The sequence below is a fragment of the Camponotus vicinus genome, unplaced genomic scaffold, assembly GCF_025532165.1.
Source record: "Camponotus vicinus isolate PSW18456_S1 unplaced genomic scaffold, iyCamVici1.0 SCAF_1, whole genome shotgun sequence".
Lineage (NCBI taxonomy): Eukaryota > Metazoa > Arthropoda > Insecta > Hymenoptera > Formicidae > Camponotus > Camponotus vicinus.
This window is the reverse complement of record NW_028141945.1, coordinates 24,949,605-24,960,002: the sequence shown is the minus strand read 5'-3', so window position 1 is coordinate 24,960,002 and position 10,398 is coordinate 24,949,605.

The following is a 10,398-nucleotide window of genomic DNA, read 5'->3' as shown; positions in this document are numbered from 1 at the left end:
AATTTTCAATAAAGAAATATATTTCTTAATAATGGAAGAACATATTTTTTGATGTGCATATCAATTTCGTGAATTGAAGATAATGACGAGGGATAATTGTCGTTGATTTATTACTGAAATCATTGCTATCGGAAATAGTCCGGAAGATTCAGGATTCGTTCCCTTCTACAGTTCAGAAGTTCCCGACGTTCAATGGATCACTTAACTTTTCTTCGCAGATTGATCTTGCGAAATCTGATGTATTGTAGAAACAAGATGTTAATCGTTCTCCATTTTTAAGATCGCTCCTGTTTTTATAGGATTACCGGTATGTCATTTGCGTATCTGCAATTGAATATTTTGAATATTATCGATTTATTTATTTGTCGCGTTTTATCGCGAATTTTAAATCGCGATTTATCTTATAAAAATTCGCAAGTAAATCGGTCGGTGAATTGCATATTCACAAACATTACAGACCTCAAATGTTTGTCGAAATATTTTCGATTTTCTATACTTACGTGATAATAATTATATCGTGCACGTGTCTATTGAGAGCTTCGATTATTATATTACAAAAATTATACGTATCGCGATCAAATATTCCGCATATTATGGACTTATTTATTCGTCGCGTTTTCTCGTAAATTCGAGTCGCAATTCATCTTATAAAGATTCGCAATTGACTCGGACAGTGAGTACTGTATTCGTAAATATTACAGACATCAAATTGTTTGTCAAAATATCTTCGCATTTATGTGATAATTATATCGCGCGCGATTATAATGTCTATTGAGTCGCTACGATTATTATATTATAAAAGGTATACATATCCCAATCGGATATTCCGAATATTATCGATTTATTTATTCGTCGCGTTTTCTCGGGAATTTTAAATCGCGATTTATCTTATAATTTAATCGTTGACTTATACATTGAAGCTTTATTTAACTTTCCACGTCTTTGAATATTGTTTGTAATAGTTCGTGCAAAATGCTGGTAGTGCAAATATTTTCTTCTATAATTTAAAAGACGATCGATAACTTTATTAATAACTGTTTTAAACGTGATTCTTTACATTATTTAAATTTGATTAAACTCTATAATTACATCGATTATTAGAGGGACTTTGAAAATCATTCGTTCCGTTATTTTTTATTAAACGTGGCCACAACGCGATTTTTAATTATATTTTAAAACTTATAGAGCTCATTTTATCTTATTCAGCTAATCATGCGCGAAATAGGATATGTATTTTATTCTCAATCGTGAAATTCATATAAAGTCGCGTATTAATCAAATAAATCGGACAGTGAATTTTATGTTCATAAACAATACGGATCACAAATGTTTGCCAAAATATCTTTGTCTGTCATCATTTGTGTGATAATAATTATATCGCACGCGTGTCTATTGATGGTTTCGATTATCATATAAAAATTATGCGTATCTCGCAATCGAATATTCTGATTATTGTCGATTTATTTATTCGTCGCGTTTTCTCGCGAATTTTAAATCGCGATTTATTTAGCAATTTAATTGTTGATTTCAAAGTTTATTCTCTCTATTTATTTTGAATATTTCCTTTGATAATTTATACAAAATGCGCCAGTAATGCAAATACTTTCTTTTACAATCGAAGAAACGATCAATAATTTTACTAATGATTCTTTTGATCACAATTATTTACGTAATAAAACTTATTAAATTCTATTATTGCACATCTATTATTAATAATAAATGTCGCGTAATTAATCTTCGCTGATCAGTCTCGTCTGGACTATGTAAAAATTTTTAGTAAATTTTATATTATACGTATATTTTGGATATTTTCGTGTAATAAATTATTCCATGTAATAAATTATTTTGTATTAAATTTCGAATTATATTTTATATTAAATTTGTATTATATTTTGTCATATATTTTGTAATATAAATATTTGTAATGTAATTATTTTTATGTTGATTAATAATTTAATATGTTTATGTTAGTATGTTTATGCTAAAATTTTTTATGTTAATTAATAATTTAATTTTAATAATTAGAGATTTGGCTCAAGTAATCAAAAAATTAAAAAGAAAATGGCATAAGAGCCAACACTTCTTTCTTTTTTCAATATTAGTTTATTAAAAAACACATTATAAGGATCACATCATAAGGAAGAAGGATCAAAAGATGATTCGAAACGTCCGTTTTTTGTTATTATGTGTTTTTTAATAAACTAATATTGAAAAAAGGAAGAAGTGTTGTTGCTTCTTTGCGCTCCAACTACCGCGCGTTGGCTCTTATGCCATTTTCTTTTTAATTTTTTAATAATTTAATTTGTAATTTATTTTGTAATGTATTTTTTATGTAATTGCAAATTAATTATAATTTACATTGCATATATTATAATTATGTAATATATATTTTATATGTGTATTATATTTTCTGTTTGGAAACTCTGTATTAAAAGAAAATAAAAGTAAAATAAAAAGGAAATGAAAAAAAATTTTTCCTCCTCGATGTTTCTCTACCTTAACGAAGGCATTTGCCAGGTGGGGAGATTTGAGAACTCTCGTGAACCTGAGACCTATGCCGGCGGTAATGTACGCCGATATTCATATAGATTATTCTTATATTTAAGATCATTTTAAGTATGATCTTAGATTGCTTTTTAAGATTACGTTTAGTTAGTAAAATAATTATATTCCAACTTACTTAAGACAATCTTAAATATAAAAGTGAATTATGAATATCGGCCGTAGTTACCGGTAGGGTCAGTCATGCCGGACAAGTCGAAGGGGAAGAGACTAATAGAAATACCAAAATTATATAAATATATATTATATTATCTTAATATTTTTGAATAAAATGAAAGAAAAAGAGACAATAATCGAGAAAATAGAAAAAGGCAACTACAGTGATTTGAATATCTATACCTGAGAACAAAGTATTCCAATAGACTCCATAGGAAGGAATAAGCATGACAACTGGATGGTAATCTTTATGATGTTAACACAAAGGAATACAATAAACCATAATAATCCAAGAACTCGAAGAAGAGAATATATTGGATAGAAATGTATAGTGATTGGAAATGATTAGAAACTAAAAGACAATATGCATACAACCTATTTATTAATAGTAATACTATTTTGTAATTATATTAAATTTTATAATTTATCATTGTATTATATAAAGTATTAAGCATAAAAATATTATGCTGGTATGAAAATTATAATAAAAATATATAAAGATAATGTTAGCTATATTAAAATGGGACATATAAATTCTTTATATTTTATATAAAGGAAGAGACTTAAAATATTTTGCAACATCTATATTTTTCGACTCTTAATTATAAAAACTTTAGAAGAATCAGTGATTAATTTGACAAATTCTATACATGTATTAATAATTAAATTTTTAAATAATTAAAAATATGATTGATAAATATCAAAGATCAGTTTATTACTAATTAAGAAGATTTATAGAAATACGGTTAAAAATGTTTTTATCCCACAGCAGGTATTTTGTGTTTTGTAAATAAAAAGATATAAATATGACGATGAATATAGAAAAATATTTATTTTATCTTTGAATATTACAGTATTTTTCGCGATTGAATAATTTATTTACTATCAATTTACATACATAAGTATCTTGTTCTACAGCACTGGTGCGCTACCGGCATTTCGTGCACATAGCACGGAACAAAACCAGAAATTGTGCACATTATATATTACTCTCTGAGAATATTCATGGACATTGGCTTTGTAGTTCATGTCCACGTTTTCAATGTCCATAGAGGGAGTAACTCTTTTAGGGATCATCTAAAAGCAGGCCATGACATCTCTCAGTCTTTTCTCTGGCGACACAGAGGACACCGTGGACGTAAAAACGCATTCACACCTTGGTAGAAAAGCAGAAAACAGAAAAGCAGGAGCCAATCACAGAAGAGCAGAATGCACTGTTTACTACCAGTACGAATTGTGATTGGCTTCTGATTTTCTGTTTCCCGCTTTTCTGCTAAGGTCTGAATGCGCCCTAAGAAATACATGGATGGAGCATAAACTCTTTTAGGGTGCAGTCTCACGTAGAAGAAAAAGCGGGACGGAAAAGAAGTATAGTGGGGGTAACCAATCAGAACGTTTCTCCAAAAGACATATCTGTTCCGATTTTAAATAACCGGGTTCCCCATGTACCGGAAAAAGCAGAAATAAGTAAGAGTAAAAAATTATTTTTTATGAATTATAGTTAACAAAAATAATCAATTTTGTAAAAAAATATCTTTTTATAATAAATGGAAAATTCCAATAGAATATAATTTACGAAAAAACAAAGCTAATTCAGAATTATTGTAAATTTTAGGTTAGAATTTTTTCCGTTTTTGCGTAAAATATATTCCATGGGGAACCCAGTCATATAAAAGCGGAATGGAATAAAGAACTTTATAATAATATAAATTTAACAAGAGAAATATATTACTTTAGTGTAATTTTGTTATGTTTTTATATTTTGTGAAAATATAAAATTAAACTAAACTATTTATATGAAACAATGATAAAATTACATTTTATATTGTAACAAATATTTTATTCAGAATAATATATTTTCTCCTAATTTAATGTTAAGTGTAATAAATTGTTACAAAATTTAATATATATATCTGAAAATAAAACACACACACACACACATATTTTATATTATAATAAAAAAATTTACCGATGACATTATTATTTTATATAAAAATAAATTTATAAATTTTATTTATGAATAAGAAAGACTAGATATCACAGATATCTATACTATAACTAGATCGCTAACTCCCATTGATTTTGTACATAAAATGTGTCCCCGAAAACCATGTAATATGGCGGTCGCGCATGCGTAATATTGGTGGAAAACTAATATGGTGGACACTTGTAGCCAGCTAATATTTAAGTTTTCACCTTAAAACTTGTACTTTTTACATTATAAACTTTTAATTTTGTAATAAAATAAATATAAATATACAGGGTGAGCCATTTTAATTAACGCACGCAATTATTTCGGAAACAAAGCATTTTAGAGAAAAATGTTTCAGACAAAAGTTTTATGGTTTCGTGGGGGGCATAAGATGGTATCATTGGTTTGACCTTGAAGAGTTATTTGAAGGTCACATGAAGGTCACCTTCAATTTCTTAAATAGAACCTACTATTTGTCATTGCATATTCTTGTAGCTTATCTCGAGAGCTTTCCAAAACACTATAATTAAGTACCTTTTCGTTAAGTACTTTTTGAGTTATGAGGCTTGAAATAATTTCTTAATTTTACATAAACCGTAAAATATCTTGTAAAATATTCATTTTTCGATTATCTTATCTTAATACTTTTATGTACAAAATAATGAGAGGAATCAATTGGTGTAAAGAAAACACATAGTTGTTTTTAAGAAAAAATATGGAATTGTTAATTGCAAATTATATATTTTTTCTCCAAAACAACTATGTGTCTTCGTGTACGAGATGAAGAAAGGATTCTTGAAGCATTTTATAAAAATCCTGGAACTAGCGTGCGTTGTGTGGCACATGAATTTGGTTTTTCGCGATACGCGGTACATCACGCTTTACGTGTAACGGATTACGCTCGCATCATTACCAACGTGTGCAACACATTTTATCGAGGGATCTTCAACCACGGATCAATTTTTGTGAAGGTACTGTCATCATCAATTTTTTACATTTACGATACATTCAGCGTACAATAACGGCATTTTGAACAATTTTCACATTAAATTGAGAGTGGAATAGGGGAAACCTATGGGGGAAACCACTATAAAAAAAGCGCACCATGCTATCTACCGCAAGGTGATGTGGAAATGATAGCGCATCATTTTCTCGCCACTAAAAGGACGGGTCATTTTTCGGCGCGGTATTGCGATATACCGCACGCCACCATCATGTCTCGGAGAGCGATCCGCCCATCGCTTCGCTGCGCGCCTAGTATAAGATTACAGTGGGACGACTCTCGTCGCCGCGCGCTTCTACTCACGCAGATTGGCCGATATTCTTTATTTAATTTTTCGTTAATTATTGCGAATATCACAAAACAGTACAAGTCCTTCCTTCTTAATTTGAGCCAATCTACCTCCTTACTTCGTGACCGCAAAAATTTCCCTGACACCCTGTATATGTAAAGAAATCGCGCACTTTGAGAAATGTAATGTTTACAATAAAATATAATTATCTAAACTTTGCAAAAAATCAAACTTTTAGAAAATTAAGATTATCCGTATATTAATCAAAAAAGAATTATAGAATTATATTATTAATAATATAGAATATCATAGAATTTATGCTAATTATAAACTTAAAGTTTTATTTAAATATGATTACAAATTTATTAGGATAAATATTATAATATTTTTTATATGTAATCAATGTAAGAGGACGCGTGCGACGGGCATCCAAGTTTCACGGCAGATGCGCGGCTTGCAAAAAAAGTGTATAACAATGCTACAATTCGAACGTGTGTGTGTATATTCAGGAAAAAACATAATATATATATATATTTTTTTTTAAATATATATATTTTAATATATATATTTAAAAAAATAAAATCTAAGCTCATATTTTAAATATATTGATATTTAAGCTTTTCATAGTCGCCATCCTGAATCTGCCATTTTGAATTTACATTTTGATGATAAATTTGGAATCAGTACCCCCAAAAACCTATAAAACTGTCTTCATATGAAACATATCTCTTTTGGGAAAGCCGGAGGTACGAAAGGGTTAAAGTAGTATTTGCCTACAAGTGGGCAAATTTGGAAATGATAACATGTAACTTTTTGGCACAATTTGATGGCTCTAATCAGGCCTAATTCGGTCTCCTGGTTCTATTCTTCATAATTGTGGTTATTTGCTAGTTCTTCGCTTTGTGAGATATAACTACGATAACATATATTACATTGTATATGTCATATTAAGAAAATTGTAATTTGCCGATAATATTCTTATTTAGCACCTGTAATCAATTTTATTGCATTTATATAATATTATTTATATAATATAAATAAGTGTAAATCTTGTTCGGTTTTTGCTATCAATTTGCCATCAGATTACGTGCTCAGATTCTCGGTTTCTGCCAACAATCAGTTGTCAGATTATGTTTTACTCTGTCGCCAGAACACAAGCTTAATGCAGACACAAATAGCTATGATTCTGATGTGAAATTCTGATCGAATCTGCTGTCAATCTATTGACATTTTGCTTAGTGGGAATATAAGTGAAAGAAACCTTCAGTATGTCTATTTTCTAACGACAATATCGTTATTGTTACGTAGCGAATTCCCATACAGCACAAAATATTACAGCAATATTAATAATTAATGAGTAAAAGATTGATCTCCGAAATGCTATATATCAAGAGGCAAAAAAATGGCCTCAATTTGCAAACGGATACTGAACGTTTGTCAGAAATTTATTTAAACATTGTCAACAACTTGCCAAAAATTTAACACAGTTTCTATCATAACAAATAGGTCTGCGACTTTGCGCATGTGTACATTTATACATTACTTGACTCTCTTTACCGTTTATATATAAGTCACATTTATCCGTTAAAGACGAGTCGATCTTTGTCTTCGGAGATGTTAAGTTGTTTCTATTCGTCTCCTCAGCGCGTCATTATCTTCGATGCCTGGAAGTAAGTCTTATTTCCGTAGTTTTAACTTCTTATCTTTTTAATCTTTTTAATTTTTATTTCTTTGACTATATGTTCAGTTTATATTTATTTAGATCATTTTTAATAAATTGACATTAAAATAATTTCAATCTTGTAATTTCATGTTTAATTCTTAGTACTTTTTTCTTTCTTTGTTCATATTAGTTACATTATTTATTTAACTTATTTTACTTTTTGTCTTTTGTTTTTACGTAGGCATCGTCAAGATAATGAGATACCGAGACATTTATTATCGCTTTAGACAGCACCCTTTGTAACAGACTCCGATATAAAACACTTTGTTATTTTTTTCATTATATTATCTATTATTATATACTTTCGCGCTGAAGATGACCCAAAAATAAGGTCGAAACGTTCGCTATCCTCTCTTTGTATTCTTTTAATATCAATATTTATTTGATTGTATTATAAATAAATGTGTTATAACATCGACACTCAATTCGTATTGCCATTATAACTGTTTTGTTTAATTTTATATTTCGAGTCTTATATTTATTAATTTTTGTTAATAATTAATATTGTGATAACATTGCAACAACATTGCAATATTGCCGCAATATTACTACAGTGCTCGGTACTGTATGGGTTAATTGTCACTTGCACTGACGATACTATTAACAAAGCTAATCGAAACGTCCGCGATTCCAACATTCAATAACTTTATTTAATAAATTTGTTACTAATTACTGATTGTCTTTGAATTTTCTTGCGTACATAATATCTCCGCTTGATTTTATAGCTGGATCTTTTAATATTTTTGTTTTATTATAATTTTATTTATTTAAAAAGATAGATTATAGAAAATAGATTAAAAAATAGATTATATTGCAAATACCAGTTAGGATTAAATTATAAAATCTAGGTTTCCCTCATCCTGATTGATGATTCCCGAACCATTGTAACATCAGCGGAAACTATGTATATCACACACACACACACGCACGCGCGCGCGCACACACACACATTAAGGATCATATCCGGAAATCGATAATTTTTATAAATGTATATATACATATATAAATTTATTCTTAAATTATTTTGAGAGAACTATATATATATATATAGTATGTATTACACAACAAAATGCATAAGGAAAAATGTATAAAAAAATAATCTATCATCTAACTTTTAATTATAAATCAAATATTAAATTATTAATGAAACTAAACTTAATATAAAATTGATGAAACTAAAAATGTAATGTAAAATTATATAATATATAAAATTTTAAAATTATATAATATATAAAAATATAAAATTATATAATATTACAATCTTTCTCTCTCTTTTACTTTAGTCAAAAATATAAAAAAATAACTAATAAAAAAAGAAAGAAACATTTTATCTCATGTTTGTACTGTTCACTAATTTTCCTTTTCCCATAAGTACATACATCTTTTCCCATAAGTTTCATTATCTTGTTTACGTGAGGAATTGGCCAACTATATATAATTTTCATATTAGAACTATGCATGATAACTAGATATTTATTAAATATCTATTAAATAGTTATTTTCAAAACAATTTATTTAATGAAAGAACATTTTTCATTTGATATCACCGAAGCAATGACTGAAAGTAAAATAAGTAGATTAGATAATATGTGAATAATTTCGATCCACACATATTCAATTTAGAAGAACAGTTCCATTGTGCAATAGCAATCGTCACATCAGAAATGGTTCAATTATACAAGAAAATCTTATTCGCAGAGCGAATTGTGTATACAAAGAAAGTCTACATTTTGAAATATGCTTTAAAACATTTAATTGATTCTTTTTAGAGTCAAAAAAATTCTTAGAAACGTTGGAACAATAATTTTGATCCAAAATTATTCACATGTTATCTAATTTATTTATTTTACTTTCAGTCATCATTGCTTCGGTAATATCAAATAGAAAATGTTTTTTCATTAAATAAATTGTTTTAAACATAGCGATATTTACTTATCATACATAGTTCTTGTAAAATCTGTAGCAAAATAATAAACTGGCGTATATGCTCAAACAGTTTGTTCGACCAGAATCATTCACGTTCTTGTAAAGTGTATCACGGAGTAAATAAGTTACGTTCTTCCAGATGGCACATCCATTCAAGAGTCTGGATGTAACATAATTATCATTCTTATTCTCGAATACGTTTTTACAAGCCTTTTCCTTTGTTCAAAAAGTTTCAAGAAATTTCAAGAAGTTTCCTATCAAGAAATTTTATTTTGCATTTATTAATTGCATTTTTTATTACAATTGTTTTGTTATATTAGTTTTGTCATATTATTTTTTTCATATATTATTTTGTTTTTATTTCATATATTAGTCTTTTATATTAGTATCATATGTCACATATTATTTTTTTCACCGAATCCCTTATTCTATTTCGCTATCAATAACAGATAATTTTGAGTAATAGTGGGAACTTGTAACATTGGGTGTTTTTCGAAATGCGCTGAAAATATACTGACAGTACACAGTACTGCTACTGCAATCAACAGTTCCAAAATTGTCTGTAGACTGTGGCAGCAATGAAAATCGGAATGCATTTGTAGTATTGTAGATGACATGTGGATAAAGGGATAAATAGATGGATCGAGAGATGGGGGGGAGGGGAGAGGGAAGAAGAGTTAAATCTTGACAACGCGTAATAAATTTTATAGCAACAAAAAGGAGCGAAAGGTATTAAAATATAAAAATTATATTATAAAAATATTATA